The sequence below is a fragment of the Sander lucioperca genome, chromosome 7 (genome assembly GCF_008315115.2).
Source record: "Sander lucioperca isolate FBNREF2018 chromosome 7, SLUC_FBN_1.2, whole genome shotgun sequence".
Classification (NCBI taxonomy): domain Eukaryota; kingdom Metazoa; phylum Chordata; class Actinopteri; order Perciformes; family Percidae; genus Sander; species Sander lucioperca.
In genome coordinates, this window is record NC_050179.1 from 40,826,690 (window position 1) to 40,846,400 (window position 19,711).

General features: G+C 42.0%; 1 protein-coding gene and 1 long non-coding RNA gene across 2 annotated transcripts in view; both read left to right on the plus strand.

Moving 5' to 3' along the window:
- Positions 1-19,711, plus strand: part of zfpm1 (zinc finger protein, FOG family member 1) — a 122,025-nt gene that overhangs the window by 5,504 nt on the left and 96,810 nt on the right. The window lies entirely within an intron of this gene.
- On the plus strand, positions 809-17,178 carry LOC118495414. Its single transcript, XR_004897808.1, has 3 exons — positions 809-1,041; positions 4,924-4,928; positions 17,153-17,178. It is a non-coding gene; the product is annotated as an uncharacterized LOC118495414 (long non-coding RNA).

Genomic DNA, 19,711 nt, shown 5'->3' on the forward strand with positions numbered 1-19,711 from the left:
ATCCGAGAAGTAATGTGAGGGAGTATTTTTGATTTGACAGTCATGGAAAGAGGTAGCCTAAAGCTGCAATTATGCTTCGGTAGAGATACACGTACAGTAAACGTCTTTTCAAACCTACATAGAGAAGGGTGTTATTGGCAACCACTTGCAGAGGAGCTGACGTGCACGTCACTGAAATCTCAATTACTGGTTGTGTGATAATGCGCATCAAGCGAGCTGATTGGTTGAAGAATTAAAATGCAAATGTTATACTCAAAATTTGTACAAGAATAAAAGAAACTGCTACTCCATTTGTCTCCAAATGACGCCCCAGAGAAGCATGTTTCAGCCAAGGAATCATTACCATTAATGTGAAGTCACCTGTTGCTGTCACTTAGTGAGGCAGCGGTGCCACTGGGAATGAAAAGAATGTTAGTTTTACAATGTATTTAATGATTAATCTATGTGGATTGGGTTTGAAAAAAATTACAAAAATCAAGTTTAAGAGAATTAGAACAAATTATGACATGCTCTCTCATTCACTTGAACTTGCTTTTTTAGAAAAGTGGAAGCCCTAGATGATAAAGTGAAGGCTACAGGGACAAACAAGTGATAAGGGCTGGTTATTTACCAAAATGTGTCTGTACCATCGAGTATCAAAAACTGTCTGAAGTACTGAAGGTTGGCATCCAATGTCTGGTCAAAATTAGAAGGTTGTTGACTTATTCTTTTGTCAGAAAGTGCCTGATTTTATTTAGGCAAAGTTGTGATGTAGTATCATTCTGATATTAGCCCAAACCCAGGTATTGTATCGTCATTTTTATACCAATCAGATACCAGTGTGTTTAAAATATACATATTATTTTTATTATTATTTTATTAATAGCTGTGTACTACTAACCCTGTATAGATGTGATATGATTGCTATCATTGTTGTATGGCCTGGCTCAGGCTAAACCCTTTGTAAAACATGAGCAAATACATACAGAGAATGAATGCTATGATACTTTCTTTTATTATCTAGTTTGACAGTCAATCGTAACGAAAAAAGAACTACTTAAAGTATATTTTTTCAGGGCTTAATTACGTGGTATTGGATTGTGCATAGACTCACATACCTGCCAATACCGATACCAACATTTAAGGCAGTATCGGAGGCATTTCTGATATTGGTATCGGTATTGGAACAACTCTTCATTGTACCCAGGCCCAGCCCCACAATTGATGTAGTTTGGTAGTTTGCTGTGCAGCTAAATCTCTGAACTGAAATAACGTTTGTAAAAACCTTCATAAAAGCAACAATTAACAACAAAAACCACCCACCCACAACGGAGACATTAAGACAACATAGCATGGATATCTTTTTCAGTTTTTTTCCTCCCAGCAACAATGGATTAGGTCCAGGGCTTTCAGTGGGCCCATAGTTGAAGAGGAGAAGCGGGTGTTTGTGTAGCAGATAGATATTTGTCTGTGTCTCTTTGTGCGTCATCCTCCCCAACGGTTGGTGATCTCTCAGCCTGATAAGACTTCTCTCCATGATGTGGAGATAGGAGCCAGGCAGGCTGGATCCCTGGGCTTATATTTTGGCAGTTAAGATGGGAGACGTGATAAAACTTGGCGGCGATCGCTGCTGCTGATATTGCAGAAAGCAAGAGAGAGAGAGAAAGAGAGGGATGGGAGGTTGGGCAGATGGAAGGAGATGGAGGATGGAGGGCACATTGTAATTACATCTGGCATGCCATTTTCCCAGCGTTGTTGCGTTGTTGTCGGTGGTTTTGTTTGCAATTGGCTGGGGGTGGATCTCTAGATAATTAAAAGAAGAGAAAAGCAGAGGGAGAGTGGGGGGAAAAAGTGTTATGACAAGTGGGAGGAAAAGAGGAGGAGTGGAGGTAGATAGTGGGAAGAAAGAGATAGAGAAAGAGTGGAAAAAGTGTGTGGAATACATAGCTGGTAGATGAATGTGTTGTGGTGTGTTTTTAATGGCAGCCCAGCCAGCTCTGCTGCTCTCCCACCCCTTTTGTAAAAGATGTTTGGGGCTGATAAGGAGGCCTGCTGATGGTAGATAGATAACGCCCTGCAGATCCACACTACTGATTGTGTGTGTGTGTGTGTGTGTGTGTGTGTGTGTGTGTGTGTGTGTGTGTGTGTCTGTCAATGCTTGGTTCCTATGACATCAGTGCTAGAGCTCAGAGGTCAGCATGAATAATAAGCTGCCTCCCATGGCTTAAAGCAAACCGGGACGCCTGCAGAGTCCAGACAAGGAAACGCCACACTGACCTCCTCCTCCTCCTTCTTATCTACTTTTTGTCTTTCTTTTATAAAACTTGTTAAACTTCTTCATAGCTTATTGAAGAGGTGTTTTCAGATTTCTGAAATGACTCCAGTTGAGTGTGTTGCAGCCGAAAGGAATGTGTTACTGTGTTTGTTTTTTTATCAGTAGTCTGACAAGGCCCAGGTCATGTGATTATTATATGGATGCACAATTGAGAGATGAATTCATTCTTTGTGAGCCAAAGTGAAATAAAACACACAAGCACATCTAAATTCCAAGCACTCACACTCACACTCAAACACACACAGAAGACTCATGCAGTGCCTTGGTGGCTTTCCCCTGTGTTTTTTTCTGCTTCTTTGTTCTGCTTTTAGCTTGATGTGAACTTTTGATAAGCCGCGGGGCCTGATCTCCGGTGCAGATAAAGATCGCCAAGTGTGATTAGAGTTGTTATCAGGCTGGAGCAGGCAGGAGCCGAGGCTCCACCGCAATAACAACAGGCCCAGGCAGGAGCAGCCGGGGTCCAGACCCTGGCAATCAGTTCCAGCCCTAATGGGATTAATGTTGTCGTATAATTAGATGATAGGTGTGAATGCATTTCTTTTCTCCCTCAATCTTTTCTCACTCATTCAAAACTCCCCCTCCTCCTCCTCCTTTTTCCTCCCCTCGTCTCTCCTCTCTCTCTCTCTCTCTCTCTCTCCTCCCTAACAAGCATTGTCATTGATTAATTTAATTAAAATTAATACCACGTATTACTCATTCCAGATTCTGTGTAAGATAGTGCAGACATGTTGGGAAATTTTGGTGTTCATTGATGATATCTCCAGGGTGATTTTTTTTTTTTTTTTTTTTAAATATTCTTTTCCGTTAAAGGCGTAAAACTTGAAGAGCGTACAGTAAGCGGGAGGAAAAAAAAGAGGAAAGTAACAGCATCAGCGGGTTGACTCACACTGGGTTGATTCTACTGACAGATATTAAACTGGTGAGATGGTGACTGATTAGGTATCGGATGCCAACGATTCTCATACTCACGATGAGATGGCTCGGTTTGAGAGTTGCATATGACTGCAAACATTCACACCCATATGCATGCACATATAGTATCTGTAAGGGGGTGGACAAAATATAGTTTCAAACCCTTTTTAAAACAGTAGTTTTCATGGTGTAGTTTGTCAAAGCAGTCCTGATTGGATCTCTGTAAGAGTGCTGTCAGTTCTTTGAAGGTTGAAGAAGCTGAACATTTACTTTCGATAATGGTTCAATAATGTTTTTATCATGTGACCAAAACATTACTTGAACTTGACACATAAATTGTGGATTTGCCTGTTTTCTTTGTGCTCTTGTATAAGGTTTTAGCCCTTTAACCCAGTTCTAACCCTTGCATTAATGTATGTGTTTGCATTGTGGCTATCCGAGCAGCGTTGACAGAGTATGTGCATGTGCATGGTCAGATACACCAAAGGGGGAAGTTGGCAGGGTTATAGAGGAAACACCGTTTGTGTTCGGTGTGTGGATGAGTTATTACCCTTTCCTGCTATTTACCCAGGGGACGGCCTCGTTGTGAATTATGGTTCCCCAACTCAGCGCCGTTGTAAACGGTGTCACCCTTGACCTCAGCGCTGACGACTACATGGATGAGGGAGGCGAGAAAAACATTAGCCCGGCCAACAGTAGCGTAATCTACGTCCAAACTGTTTGCTCTAGCAGTAATTACCACTCTGCCAGCTCTTCCCAGGGAGCTTTGTGAGGGCTTAACTCACGGCTGACGTGCTCCCTATTACAGACGGTGGATGTTTAACTAGTGTAACCGAAGAATCCCAGCCTTCTTCTCGACCTGTTGTCAGCTCCATCCATGAAAACACAGGTTTGAGGACACATCTGTTGGTCATCATGCATGGTTTTTTATCAACATTTGACAGAGATGTTTAAATGGATATATGGCTAGAACAGCTCTGGGTCAAATGTCAATATGGAATGGATTAATCTGCGTTAATCTTCGTTATTTTTTTTCTCAGATTAATTAATCGAAATTAACGCGTTATTTTGACAGCCCTAATATATATATATATATATATATATATATATATATAGTGTGTGTGTGGAGGGCTTGTACGATATGCCTTTGTCCTGATTAGATTGAGTATTGTGATTTTCTTTTCCTTCTTTAACAGAAACTAAAGTTGAATAATACACTTCTAGAGATAATATATCAGGAGACAATTTCAACTGTTTTCTAAGAAGAATGCCCATCACATGTCACTCAGTCAGTCTGACATTAATTCCATTTGTAAAGAAGTACATATCATGCTTTTTCTACATTTTCTGCTTTCGCTCTGTTTTGCTGGAAACGGATATGATGTAGTCGCAGTCGGCGGTCCTGTGTAAACAGAAATTATTTAAATCAATCATTGGTTAAAAAAAAAATTAAAAGGTTTTCACCCAGCAGTGACAATATGAGGCTTTTTCCCCACTTCATGGCTGACTGCACAGGCAGCAGGTGCACACAGGGTCAAAGGTCAGTGTGAAAGAATGTGCGTGTATTAAGCACTTTATGATCTGTCTAGAGAGACCGTGGAGTATTGTTCCATCTTGTCAGGCAGCTGTGACTGTTGACCTCTTAACTGTTTGATTTAATATTGGTGGTCTGGGACTACAGGCTTGGCAGCTTCAAGCTACAGTTGCATTTAGTGTGTGCGTGTGTGTGTGTGTGTGTGTGTGTGTGTGTGTGTGTGTGTGTGTGTGTGCCGCTGTAAAAGCAGGTCAGGCGGTGTTGTTTGCCCAGGTTGCCTTAACACCTTGGAACAGAGCGCTCAGCACAGTAGGAGCAAATGTTCTGTCTTATCACTGCCTCTGGGGGGCCTTGTCATAACACTGGCGGTTTCTCTCTCTCTCGTATACACAGATATATCCACGCAAACACACAGTCCTTCCGAGTGTCCGGAGTCATTCTGACCAGAGATCAGAGCCAATGTGGGCCACAGCTATCCCACACACAAAAACAAGTCCTGCAGCCAGCAACTACACACACAGCTGCTGCCTATACACTAGGCCTGGGAGAAAAAAAAATGCGATGTTTTTTTTAAAATCGATTCTTTTTCCTAGAATCGATTTTCTGTTTATTTTTTTTAACATTTTTTTTTACCAATGATTGACCTAAATATTTTCTGTTTATACAGTACTGCCGACAGCGACTACATCATATCTGTTTCCAGCAAAACAGCCAGAAAGCAGAACATGTAGAAAATACATGTTCTGTACATCTTTACAGTTAATTTTGGACCCTGTAAAGCACAGGCAGATACAACATTTCTCAACAGCTGATATAAATTGAAATTATGTTTTCTTCCTATCTTTGAATTCAAACATTTTCATGACAAAAATGTAGCATTTCCCCAGGAGGTGGGTTGCTGCTAGGGCAGTAAAGACTTTTACGACGATTAAGCAACCCGGCTGGTTATAGAAATGAAAGCATAAAGAAGAAGAAAAGGAAAAGAAAAGCAGAAAATAATAGAGTGGGGGGGAAAAGAAGAGAAACAAATAGACAGCAAATGTGAACAGCCATCATATGTACAGTAATGGACAGGAGAAGAGGAAGAAGATGAAGGTGGGAGAGAAGGGGACAATGAGGGAAAGAGGAAGCAGAGGAGGGTCAGATGGAGGAAAAGTAGGAGGCGATAAGGGCGACTCGGTGTCCGAGACAATGCAAGTAGAAAGAGGAGATGCTGGAGGAGCCTCCTGGGAACCACCTAAACAGAGGAGGTCTAGACCAGCGGCTCCTCTTGCTGTCTGTCTACACACACACACACACACACACACACACACACACACACACACACACACACACACACACACACACACACACACACACACACACACACCCACACAATCTGCTTTCATAAAAACAGCACAGTTCCCTTTAGGGATCAGGACTCTTGATGAGCCTTTTTGTGGCAGAGCATAATGTATCTGCAGGTGGTTGACATCAGTGATGACCTGTGCTTGTGCTAAATTTCGAGCTTTTGAATCTCCCTTTCTAGTCTGCTAACTCACTTGTTTACTCCTCTGTGTTGTGAAAATACAACTTTTTTATCAGCTGTCAGAGCTATCAGAGCGCGTTGTTGTTGCAGTTCCCTCTGGCTACCAACAGAGGATGATAAAAGTCATAAATGACTTGTTTTTTCATTGAAATGTAGTGTTTATGTTCTTGATTACATTTAACATTACAGTATGTACGGCAGATCAGGGCCATGTTGGTGAACGATGACGAGTAACGTACCACTCTCTCTCTCTCTCTCTCTCTCTCTCTCTCTCTCTCTCTCTCTCTCTCCTTGTCTCTCAGTATCTCTCTCTCTCTCTCTCTCTCTCTCTCTCTCTCTCTCTCTCTCTCTCTCTCGTCTCAGTGTGTACATTATGAGTCATGTGAGCCAGTAGTGTTGCAGTGATCCGGGCCTTTGGATTGCTTTGTGCTTGTGTAAACCGTGGTGCTCTGGCTCCCAACTGATAAGTGAGCTGCCAATCAACTGGCTGTGTATGTGTGTATATTGGGACGGGTGGTGTGTGTGTATCTGGCCTTACAATATGCTCACAGACTGTGCGGCATGTGCCACAGGTGAAAATACATCATATTTTGAGCATTTCATTTAAAACAGTTACTGTAAAAATAGATTTCGAAACTGCTAAAATTCACTGTAAATACACATTATTATATGAAAGCTCTTAGGGCTGAAGATAATCAGTATTATCTTAATTATACCTCATAGTGTTCAGCACTGTGCTGGTGTAGACTATATTGTCTTTATTTTGAATGTGACAGATGAATGTGTGTGTATGTTCAAATAGTGGTTGAAGGCTTGTGCTTGTCAAACACCGTACAGCATCAGACAACATGTAGCCCTTTGGTTCCCAACCCCCAAGTGCTGCAAGATTATGAACAAGATAGGGACGAAAAACAACTCTGCTACACATTGTATTTTGTTTTCTCCAGATGTTTCCTTCTTATTTTCAAATAAAGGGTAGCTTTCCCTCTTCAGGCCTCTAAAACCTGTTCACATAAAACAGTCTGAGAAGAGAAGGTCTCTCTTGGTTTAAAGTGCTTACTGTACAACTCATAGACCTATGGGCTGTGACCAGGTCACCAGTTAACACCTTTGCTTCGACGGGCTGAAACTAATGACTATTTTTACTATGGATTAATGTACTGATTGTCTTAAATGTATTAAATGAACCGCTATGTCTTAAAAATGTCAGGAAATGGTGAAAATGCCCAGTAGAATTGAACAGTCTTCCTAGGTGGCATACTTTGTTTTGTCTGACCAACTGTCCAAAGCCCAGTGATATTCAGTTTACAACGAAAAGCCACATTATTTGATTATCAAATTAGTTCCAGATACATTTTCTGCCGGATAATCAATGATCGAGTTAATCGTCACAACTGTAGTCAAGCCTAAAAGGTTGGGACCCACTTCTGTGATGTGGAAAATAATCATTTTATGGTTGTGTATTGTAGACATGCATACTGCAGTTTTTCACATCATATATATTTATAAATAAAAAAAAAAAATATTTCAGAGGCTTGTGCAATCTCACAAGAATAAAATCCTGCTGAAATCGGATTGTGACGGCTTAAATGTTGTGGCGTGATATGGCCAAATAAAAAAATAAAAAGTCAATCTTACAGTTGCTAAGATTATCAGAAGTCCATTTTCTTCCTGTCTTTGTATGTTTTGGTTCAGACTGTTGGAGGAAAAACACATTAGTGCAATATCTTGACACATTGTTTCATCTTCTCTCTCTCGATAAAGCCAACAGATAAAGCTTGAGTGATCTATGTAACTAACTTCATGTAATCTTCCTGATTAATGAAGCCCTGTTGTAACATCATTTATTATAGGCGTGTGGATCTAATATAACTTAACAGCCTGGAGAGGCAGGAAGTCGGACCGTAAACACTCCTCCAGTGACTCACTGCCATATCAGCTGAAATAAGAAAGCTGTAATGTATTTTTGAGAGGATTTTTGGACCATGTTTACCATCACTCTGCCACGCTCACCCCTTTACCTCCATCTTCAGCTATTTCATCAATGTATCCTTTCTTTTCCCCCCTGCTTTTTAAACAATCTCCTCTCTCTTTCCTCTCGACCCACTGCTGTTTTTTTAAAAGCTCTACTTCATCTATCGCTACCCTTCCACCTCCACTTTTCTATCACCCCTTCTTTAATTCTACCCATCTGCTCCCTCCTCCTCTCTCTGTCTCTGTCTCCAGCCAGACCCCTAGCCTTGGCGAACCAGGTCTTGGCGGTATGATAATGTGGAAAGTTGAACTGGCCCCATTACAGCGAGGCTGATGGTAGGGCCGATAAGGCTGTTGATAATGGGTGCAGATAGCGCTGACACAGCGGTCCAATAGCCTAGCCCTGCCCCCCCCCTCCTTCCCTCACCCCCTCAACCCCCCCACCCCTCCCCCCATTATCATTCCTGCCCACCGATGGGCTCCCAGAACGCTATCTCCTCTCCATTTCCACTCCTGCGACAGATAAGAATGGAAATACTGACTTCATAGCTGACTGATTAAAGTGTCTGCCTTTCTTGATAATACACAGATAAATTATGTTTTTTTTTCTTCCTCTTCTTCTTCCTCTTCTTCTTCTCCCCCTCTCACTCTATCTAGAAAAGGGTGGGGCGCAGCAGAAAGAAGAAAAACCCTCTCCTCTTTTCATTTCTCTTTTCTTTTGTGGAGCTTTTTTTTTTTTGGAGGAGGAGAAGGAGGGAGATGAAGTGCAGAGGGAGTGGGAGGGGGGGATTGAGAGATTCCATAGTGGTCATACGATTGGAAGAACAGCATCGAGATGGAGAGTGTATTATATTTAGCAGATTCCTGTAGGCAGTATAGATGTGTTAAAACAGCACGGGCACAATGATCATTGCAGAATGGCCATCAGTACTAGGCTGAGTATAAAGAAAACTTGTATTACTGGCTTTTTGGGTCATTATAAAGGCAACAGGAGTGGCTGGAGGAGGAGGGGGGGGGGGCATAGAGATGGAGAGATAGAGAGAGAGTAGGTGCAGACAAGCCTATTTGCAGCCCAGTGAACTCCCACTGCAGCTACAGCCGTTTCCAGGTGGACTTTTTATCACTGATCGCTCCTGTTTGATACCAGGAAAGATTCCTGATGGATATGCTCCCTGCATCCAAATCCTCTAACCCCCCCCCCCCCCCCCCACACACACACACACACACACACACACACACACACACACACACACACACACACACACACACACACACACACACATCTACCTCCCCTCTCCTCTTATCTTTAGCTCCCCAGCTCTCTGTCTGTCCAACAGAACTTCTGTCCACCTTCCTCCTCCTCATCTCTCCTCTTCCTCTCTCCTTTCCATGAGGAGTCATTTCCCATCTACACCATCACTCCTCGTCCTCGTGCTCGATCAGGAAGGGGACGATGACGGTGTCTGCTGCCTGTCAATAGCTGGGTTTCCATTCAAGTTGTTGGATGTGAGTTTTGACATGTTGCATTGAAAGAGGTTAAAATAATTCAGATTAGGTTTCCACCATATTGGGGGGAAATGTTAACACATACAGGACTATTAGTTCATAACATTGACCATCGATTAATAAAACCTTGCCTATTATTGCGGAATCAAAGTGTAATGATTGCCGCAACATGGCTGCAGAATTTCAAGAAAAATGCTTTACATGAAAAAAGCCAAACCCCAGACAGTAATAGCAGTATTTGCAGTGGCAGTTCTAGACTATTTCAAATGCCATTTTTAGAGGTACCAAATATATTAAGCACAAGTGTTACATAGACTACCACCAACCCTCCAGAGGTTTTTGTTAGGCTAACGATACACATTGTTACGTGCCTAGACACAATAGGGACAATAAACGCAAAAATACTCATTCAGTGTTAACCTACATTTTATATATCACTGCACATCAATGGTAATCATTTTAATAATATTTAATATTCCAGAGCGATAAATTCACGATTGAACGACTTACTGTATATAGTCATCTTTTAGTACGACAGAGCGATCTATATTTCGTTAGCGGGTTGATACCACTCTGTTTGTCTGTTCAATATCTATATTCATAATAGAGTCATAATCGGCGGTACTGTATGAACAGAAAATATTTAGGTGAATCATTGGTTAAAATTCTAAGGAAAAGAGTCCGATTTAAAAAATAGTCGCAAAAAAACCTCACGATACATACGTGGTTGGATTTGTTTTCCCAACCTAATTGGTACATTAGAAGTGTGGTCAGCATCTGGGTCAGCCAGTCATCCCTCCAGTGAGTCAGTCAGATCTTCTCCAGCACGGAGCAGCAGGATGGAACAACATGCTGTTTGTCCGGGCCACACTGGCTGACCTTGATAGATTAGACCCAGAGAGCCTTTTCTGTCTGACACAGAGCAATGATAAGTCTGTGTGTGAAATAGTTTTTCCTGTTCTCAGAAATATGGCTGCAGTGTTAGGCTGGGACAAGTGTGTGTGTCTGTGTGTCTGTGTGTGTCTGTAACTCCCTTCCAACCTCGCTAGATCACGTATCTAAATATATTGTCTTTTTTTAAGCCCACTATTTGATGTGACCAGTTCCATGTCTTTAACAACGTGCATGCTCCTGCTGCTGCATTTTACACATTAACCAAAAAAAAAAATCAGTATTAAGGTTAATTTGATACCAAAACCTAACTTCACTTTTTAAGGGCAGTGCTCCTTTTTCTGCCCTGTGAGTGAGTCCACAAAGAACGGGGAGTGGAAGGCTTAGAAAGAAAGAGAAAGAAAGAAAATGGAAAAAAAAAACGAAACTGTGATAAAAAGCCCAGATAAGAGAATGGCTGTGTTGTGTAGGAGTTGATATCAATGTTATCTATCTGTCTTTTTTCACTCTGCAAGCCCTTCTGTTGTTTTTTAGCCCTTATCTTGCTGCACCAAAATGCCAGGAACAAAAAGGGGAGAAAGAAAGAAATTACCGTGCAGATTATTCACGGGGGTTGGCTGATAAAATGTTGATGCCAAAATTAAGACCAATACATAATGCACTTTTTTTGTGTTGCTCTGTAAGTGTTTTTCATAATGATATTTGTGGTTTTTTTTTACGAGTGTGAAGGTTTTTTCATTGTGTGCAAGCTGCACATTGATAAGTTTTTGCCGTTGCTTGCTATTAACAGATTAGACCTCATTTAACTCTTCATGCCCTCCCTGACACCAATTCATTACACACACACCCTCTGTCTCCATAAACACAAACACACACACACACACACACACACACACACACACACACACACACACACACACACACACACACACACACACACACACACACACACACACACACACACACACACACATTCTGGTGGGCCCAGATAAGCTCAGTCCTCAATCTGTCGCTAATAGAGAAGCACAAACCAGCAGCGGACAGGTTTGAGTTTCCACAATGACAGGCCAAAACGTCGCCGTCGACAATGGTGGCAGTAATGGGGCGCCGTGATTGGCTGCTTTGTGGCATGGAACCGTCTGATGCTGTCCCAACAGAAGACATGAAGACAGGCAGGTCAGCAGCTTGACCCCACTTTACATGTGAATCCCTAATTGCTCCTGTGCTTAATACAACAGCTCTGAATTCCCAGCTGTGTGTGTGTGTGTGTGTGTGTGTGTGTGTGTGTCCGTCCTCTCATGGGCACTAGAGGCTGAATGGGTTTAGTGCAGAATGCAAAGAAATATGTGCAATGGGCAGATGTATAGTCCAGGATGAAGGTTAGTTCAAAGTGTGCTGCATTTACGTAATCAAATAAATTAGGAAAACATAATTTAGATGTGACAGCCGGAGAGGTCGGCTTTGCAGTCATTTTGCCGCCCGTTTGATGACACTGTAGCTCTCCTCACCAAGTGGAGATATTGTTCTCCAATAACTCTGATTCCTAATTATAACTTTAAGGCTAACATGGATATTTTTTCCACTTGGTTGCATGTAATTACAGTCTGTATGAAACGGGGTAAAGCTACCTGAAGCTACCAATGTTTGACTTTTTTGATGTTACGAGGTTTCTCAGTAAAAAGAAATTGACTCACTTAACATCTTCAACTCCAGTGGGTGTTGCCAGGTAGCCTCAGATGTGCAAATTAAGTTTTTAGGAGCGATTTAATTAAATCATTTATTTACAATGATACCATATGTATTATGTAAGAAAAGAGAGGGTTTAACGTTTCATAGATTTGCTGTTATTGTTTATCAAGACTTCATCCCAAAACCACAATGTCTTGTATGTCCAACTCTACATGTGTAGATAATGAAGTGTGTAAATAACACCTCTGGAGTCTTTTAATCCAGCTATTAGCTAACAGTATCCTCCTGTTTCTGCTTATGTTCTGTTTATCTTTTCATCTGACTCTTAGTGAATGGGTTTCCCAAATGTTGGACTGATTTAAACCGCTGCCTATGGCTTATATGTGGGCCTGCCTGGTGAAGCTTGAACTCCAGACATCATTGCTCATTTACATAAGCAGTGCTGGATATTTTATAGTAATTTCATACAATAATGGCTCGCCCTTTTGTTTTTATCATGATGGAGTGCACCTGCAGAAATAGGCTGGAAAAATCCATAACTGAAAGGAGAGAGAACACTGTAGGAAGATTAATGAAATGAAGTACAGAATGATAAACCATTAATTTAATGTCTTTGGTAAGATATTTTATTAGGTAATATTTCTTATTTTCTAAGGTTAGATTTTATTAGGTTATTCTAACTGAGATTAGGATCTCTTATAGAAAGAGGGGTTTTATTAAGCAGTAAACTGAGAGCGAGAGAGAGAGAGAGAGAGAGAGAGAGAGAGAGAGAGAGAGAGATTTTTTTAACTGTAGGTCACCTGGCGCACTACCCCCCCCCACCAACCTGCTAGCTCAGGTTACCCCTTAAAGTGTGTGTGTCTGAGTGAAAGTGCATACAGACACAGTTTTCCACTTTTTATTTTATTTTTAGAAATCCACATTTGATCAATTTTAATCAGAATGGTGAATTATTTGGTCTATGGTGAATTAGTTTGAACTTGTGTGCTATACAACCTCACATAACATTAACACGTTTCCAAATTGGCAAGCTGTATTTCCACAAGTGATTGTGGCGGTGGCAGGATAAGGACATATCGGACATTGTCTGTAATTTCCTCCAGCTCATCGCCGTTTCCTTGCCCTTACTTCTTTGTGCCTCTTTGCCCCCTTCCCTTTCACCTCCCCCCCCTTCTATCACCAGCGAGTCTTGGTGTCTGTGTATTAGTATTAGCAGCAGCAGTAGTGTCCCCTGAAGTAAAACAATCTGCTGTAATCTATCAGTGCGTTATCGGCCCTATCTGAGAGCCCAGAAAGCCAGGGCCGGGGCTGTGGCGCCGCTCTCCGGAGCTGATAAAGTTTCAGAGTTCAGTGATGATGAATGTTAAGAAACTACACCCTCGTTACTGACGATGTGGACTTGGCAAAGTCGGAGCGATAGGGAGGTGTGTGTGGAGGTGGAAAATGGAGGAAAAGGGGAAGAAGAGGAGGGTGGCGGCGGTGATGGGGAGGGAAGTGAGAGAGGAAAAAGAGGTCTTCTTGGCATCAGTCGTGGGTTAAGGGGTCAGGCCCCGGTGGGTGTTTCTTTTCTTTGTAAAACACACACACACACACACACACACACACACACACCAAGTCTATTCTTTCCTTGGGTTTCTCAGCTCCGGGAACAGAGCTCACTTTATTCTTTTTCCCCACCTTTATAGTCGGGTTTCTGTGTCAATTATGATGTTTTAACATAAGCAAAAACCCATTTTGCTAAATGCACAAAGTAGCAATGAAAATAAAATGAAAATAAATACAAACAAACTTGTCTTGTCTGTTTCAGGAACATTCATTAGTTCATTGGATTCCCAACAAATGCATTTCTCATGTTTAAGGGTTACATACCTGCTGGCCTAACTGTGTCGCGTCTGTATCAAAGTTCTCATCGGATGCCAACTCTGCAGTCCGTGCGGCCCTGTAAACACATTGACTGCTTCTATCATGCAGACATCACTGTCAGGCCTCAAAGTCCCCCCCGATTAGGATGCAGCTGATAAGAGAGGCGGTTCACAAAAGCAATGGTACAAATGCCTGATAAAGCATTAGGTAGTTAGTTGACTGATGATTAATGGGCCGTATCTTTTACACTCTACACAACTTTTTTTTTAAAATGTGTTGGGTGGTGTAGGTGGTGTGCATTTGAAGAAATCAAGTGCTGATGGCTTGTGTGCAGTTTTTATTTGGGCTATTTAGGCCTTTATTTTGATAGGACAGCTGAAGACATGAAAGGGGAGAGAGAGGGGGAATGAGATGCAGCAAAGGACCACAGGTCGGAGTCGAACCCACGGCCGCTGCGTCGAGAATTAAACCTCTATATATGGGCACACGCTCTACAAGGTGAGCTGCCCAGGCACCCAGGTTGACCGGCATTCTTACCCATGTCATATTGTAGTTTGAGTGTCAAGCTGCTCACACAGAACGGACCTGGAAGTATGTGATTGGGTTAGGGTTAGGGTTAGGGTTAGGGGGATCGGCAGTCACCCTGATCACCTTCTTCCGATCATTTACATCAGTAAATTCTACACCACTCTAAGTAGAAGTTGCATGCAATTTTATATGTGAGTTTTACAAAAATGCTAGCTTCACTAAGTTAAATATGTTACGTATTATGCTGGAGTAATCTTTTCGTTACTTTGTTTACTTAGTTATTTTTGTACCTGGAATACGGTTCTGGTACCCAATGGTACCTTTTTTTCGGTACTTTTCCTCTGTAATTACAAAAACATTATTTCAGTTGTAAAAATAATTCCTATCCTATTTACTTAGAACATCCTGATCGGATCGGGATCGGGGGCCAAAAAAGCTGATCGCGGACATCCCTACACAGAAAAGTCCAGATCCATCGGCAAGGTTCCACCTGAAAACCAAGAGCTGTCGGAGTGACAGAAGTACTATGTCAGAGAACTTGTGCTTAGATTCAGATGTTTTTCTCCAAACGTTCTCCTTCTTTAAATGAATTTTGAAACTCGTACAGATCAGAGCTTTGTCTACCTGTAAAAGTCTCTTCAGCCTTGTCTTCAGATCCTGAGCTCATCCTTTGAGGTAAACCAGCAGAATATTGCATCTATGGCAAAGAGGAATAAGATATGTCGGCTTTGATACGCACACAATACTTGTAGGATGTCACTTGGAGGAAACATTCATTGTGGGTTTTGCTCTTACTTGGATTAGTTGACAATGAGAAAAATATAGAACATCAGACAGATATCTTTTTCGTTTATACGTCATCATCTCCTATATTCAATCTTTGAGTTTTACACACACACACACACACACACACACACACGCACACACACACACACACACACACACAGACACACAAAGGAAAGCAATGTTCTTTTCAGTTCTTAAGCGCCCAAAAGAGACTAAAAATGTGAAGAGAATGGGGGGAACCATTGTGATTGTGACAAAGTTCATGAGCGTATAATAGCAGTTAATGCGTGGCGGGGCGCGGGCAGCTTTGTTCGCCAAAGTGCCGAGCTCTTAATAGAATCTGATAGATAGACGCCTGTCTCCTCAGGCCTGTTAGGGGGGTGTTGGGGTGGGTTCCACTCATCAAGCCAATAGTCTCACCCCCCCCCCCACCCCCCCTCTCTCTCTCTCTCTCTCTCACTCTCACTCTTCTCCTTGTCTTACTGTCATTCTATGAAGGAATAATTTGTCAATAATTGGCCGTGTCATTCTCGTCAAGACGGTTTGATAAAGTGTCGGCTCTTCGGGGGCCGGGCCGGAGAATATCTCAAGAAATAGGGGGAAGCGGGGAAAGGAAGCATGTGGCAGCAGATCTGAGGCAGCGATAGGGCCATTAAGCGCTTTAGAAGTATTTTAGCTGAATTCACACAAAGCAAAAATAGATAAATAAATAATGAAAGAGGAAAAAGTGGAACGTCAACTGTCAGGGAAGTGATACAGACTTTAAAAAATCATTTGGGAGGGTGAAAGATAAAAGATTATCCCTCTTTTCTGCCAACTTATTGCCTTCTCAGCCATCGCTGAGGCTAATTCGCTTACTCAAGCAATCATGTGGACATACCGTGTCCATGGGTGTCTGTGTGTGTCTGTGTGTGTGTGTGTGTGTGTGTGTGTGTGTGTGTGTGTCCCATTGCCTTCAAAGTGCTGCTGGGAAGTGCTTATACCAGCAGCAGTATGTATAAACTTGTGTGTGTGTGTGTGCTTGTGTGAATCCGATCCTGCCTTCATCCACATCACTCAGCAGTGTATGGCATCCATTATCTGCTCTACTGTAAGGGGCAGAAATTTTTTCAGAGATATCCCAGAATGCTTATTATCTTTAAAATATCTCTGGATGGCTGACACTCATCTGATTGGCTAAATCCACCTTCCCAGGCACATCCCCCCCCAACCCCAACGACTGCAATGTCGGCAGACCTGTCCTTATTGTGGCTTTAAGGCCCGTTCGAGAAACAATATCAGAATAGTAACCGTGGTAATCCGGTCATGGCCAGAGGAACAAAATGTTTCAAAGATATTTGAAATGCTTTCACTTAAAAGGAATTTGCCTTGGTGTTTCGTGCATACATACACATCATTAAAGGAAATCAACAATAAAGTATTCCAACAGACAAGAACATAAATATAGAATAGAATATATGGATATATATATATATATATATATATATATATATATACAAAAAACAAAAAATATGTAAAAGACACTATGACAAATATATACAAGATATGTTTTAGAATGAGAAAAGGAGGCTGTATGTTTTTTTTTTTGCAGGATGTGCAAAAATGTTGACAAGGGAATGTGCAAAAGTTAAAGCTATAGTGTGTAGTTTCTGTCTCCCCCATGAGGAATTCTAAGTAATGACATCAAAACTGTCGGCTCGTCCACATGATACAAGCCCCCCGGACGTTCAGTAATATCAAAAGGTTACGCACTAAAGCTTTAAGGACATACATTATAATACAATATAATATCCACTAGTGGAGTTAAAAGGGAGACCCCCCCCCCCCTCCCTTCATCAGTTGAGGGATCTGACTGATAACAGTCACCAGAGTTGTGCTTAGCTTTTCTTGGCTACCTGGCTTTAGTAAACCCACACTGACCTTTCAGTCAACTGGTCCCACTTTGCATACCTACTCGCCGTTTCCCTGGTATGCAAATGGAGGAAGATACAGAGCAGGCTTCCTCGGTGTGGGGAAGGCCTCGCTTTGAGCTCAGTGGACTCTGACTGCTGAGCAGGGGAAGACACTGAGAGCACTGTTGGAAGCAGTGATGATTAACTGGTTTGTGGAACCTGTGGACATTAAAGTTTGAGAGATGTGGGTAGGCTTGTGCTGATTGGCGATCTGATTTTATATCAACGATTAGTTATTAGTTGATCAGATAGTGGAGCTACACACCATTTTTTTTGTTTACAAAAATAACTAAGTAAACAAAGTAACTTAAATGTCTCTTAAGCTTAATACATATAACTTACTGCAGCAAATTAGTCTTTTCTCTCAACACAAAAATAGTTCTCTTTAGGATCCCAACCAAAAAATAAACAGCCTCAAGTTCCCCACTGGACAACGAAAACTAAACTTAGTGACGCCTCTTGCACTTAATAGTCAACTTTGATTTTCTTCCCTGATAGTAATGGCCTGATAGCATGGTTTCCTGGTGAAATCACGGAAGAAGTGTGGATAATTAGAGTAATCCGGTTCTGTAAAAAAAGGGTGACTTAGAAAGATGGACTTTTGTGCTCGTTGCCAAGGGCTGGCAACCTACAAGACATTGTCTGGACAGACAGACAGACAGGCCGCACCCATCTTGGTTTGAAAGTGCCGGCATCCAGGCAGTCTGGTGGTGCGTCTGTGGCGCAGGGCATGTGTGTTTAAAGGCGGTGATCACTACAAGCTGATGTACATGATCAGAATAAGGTAATTGGGGTGAATGCCGAACCCCGATCAGTTAAAAAATGCCTATGCATGATACTGTGATTGGGATTGGGACATCCATATCGACAATTGAAGGAATGATCTGCAATGGTTTTTTTCGTACACATATATTAAAGCAATTTTAACTAACTTACTATCAGAACAATAATATCTAGAATCTGCACCCTACTCTTTACTTTCTGGTGGAGCAGTAAGTCCGCCCACTGAACCATGTTGATCAGCACGAGTGACTTCTGAGTCCTTAACGTTAATTACAGTTTGCTGTCTGCCTAGATATGGGGTTTTTGGAGTCTGATATTGTCACTATCTTTTGCTCAACCAATAATCAGGCTGTATTTTCAGTTTTCTCTATTACAAAAATACATTAAATAAGATCACATATGGGACCTATATTGGGCTTTAAAATACAGTTGTACATCCTGTGTCTCTGACCAAAGCACATTGTGCGTGTCCTTGGTGCCTTATAAAACATTTTCAAAGCTGCTTTTGGAGGAATTTGAAACCTGCCGTGTTTAAATTCATATTTGATAGCTCGCAGTCCTCTTCCTCCTTGCCTTTTGTTGGTGCATTTCTACATTTCTTTGCATGTTACCACCGCCAACTTTCAATCAGCTAAAAAATGTGAAACCATCAGCAGGACTGTGCATCACATCCGTTTTGTTTTTTAGAAATACATATTCACATATACACACCTGAAATGTATCTCACACTATCTCCACAATGACTGCTTTTCCAGTAAGAGGAAGTTTGTTGCGGACAAGAACTACACTCAGTTTCAATTTCTCTGATCGAGATGTTAGTCCTCCTGCCCACCACTCTAAAACCACACTGTGGCGTTTTAAAGTGAGGAGGAGGTAACCCTGGAATCCAGCATTCATTATTCATTAACAGATAGCACTTCCCCAGCATGGCCCCTCAGAATGTAAGGACCACGGTGGGCAAAAGCTGAGTGGGTGTGGGAGAGGGTGATGTTAATATTACCTATCCTCAGAGAGTGGCTCTCAGGAAAAGGGAGACATCTATCGCTCTCATCCCGCTGCTTTTATTTCACTTTCAGCTCATCTTAAATTTCCATTATTCACCACAAAAAGCCAAGCCAAGCCTTTTCACAATGACTGTTTGACACTGATGGGCCCCTCCTCCTCAGTACACACACACACACACACACACACACATACACACACACACACACACACACACACACACACACACACATACACACATACACACACACACCTCAGAGGACCATGTGGCGGACTATTATTAATCATGTTCCTATCAGCTCCTCACATCTTCGGCGCTATTTGCTGTTTAATCACTAAAATAATACGAAGGGGAGGGCGGTGGTGCCGGGGTGGGGGTGTTGGGTTGCTATGGTGACCAAATGGAAAAGGTCAGGCGTAGTTTATCTTATCAGTGATAGGGAATGGTT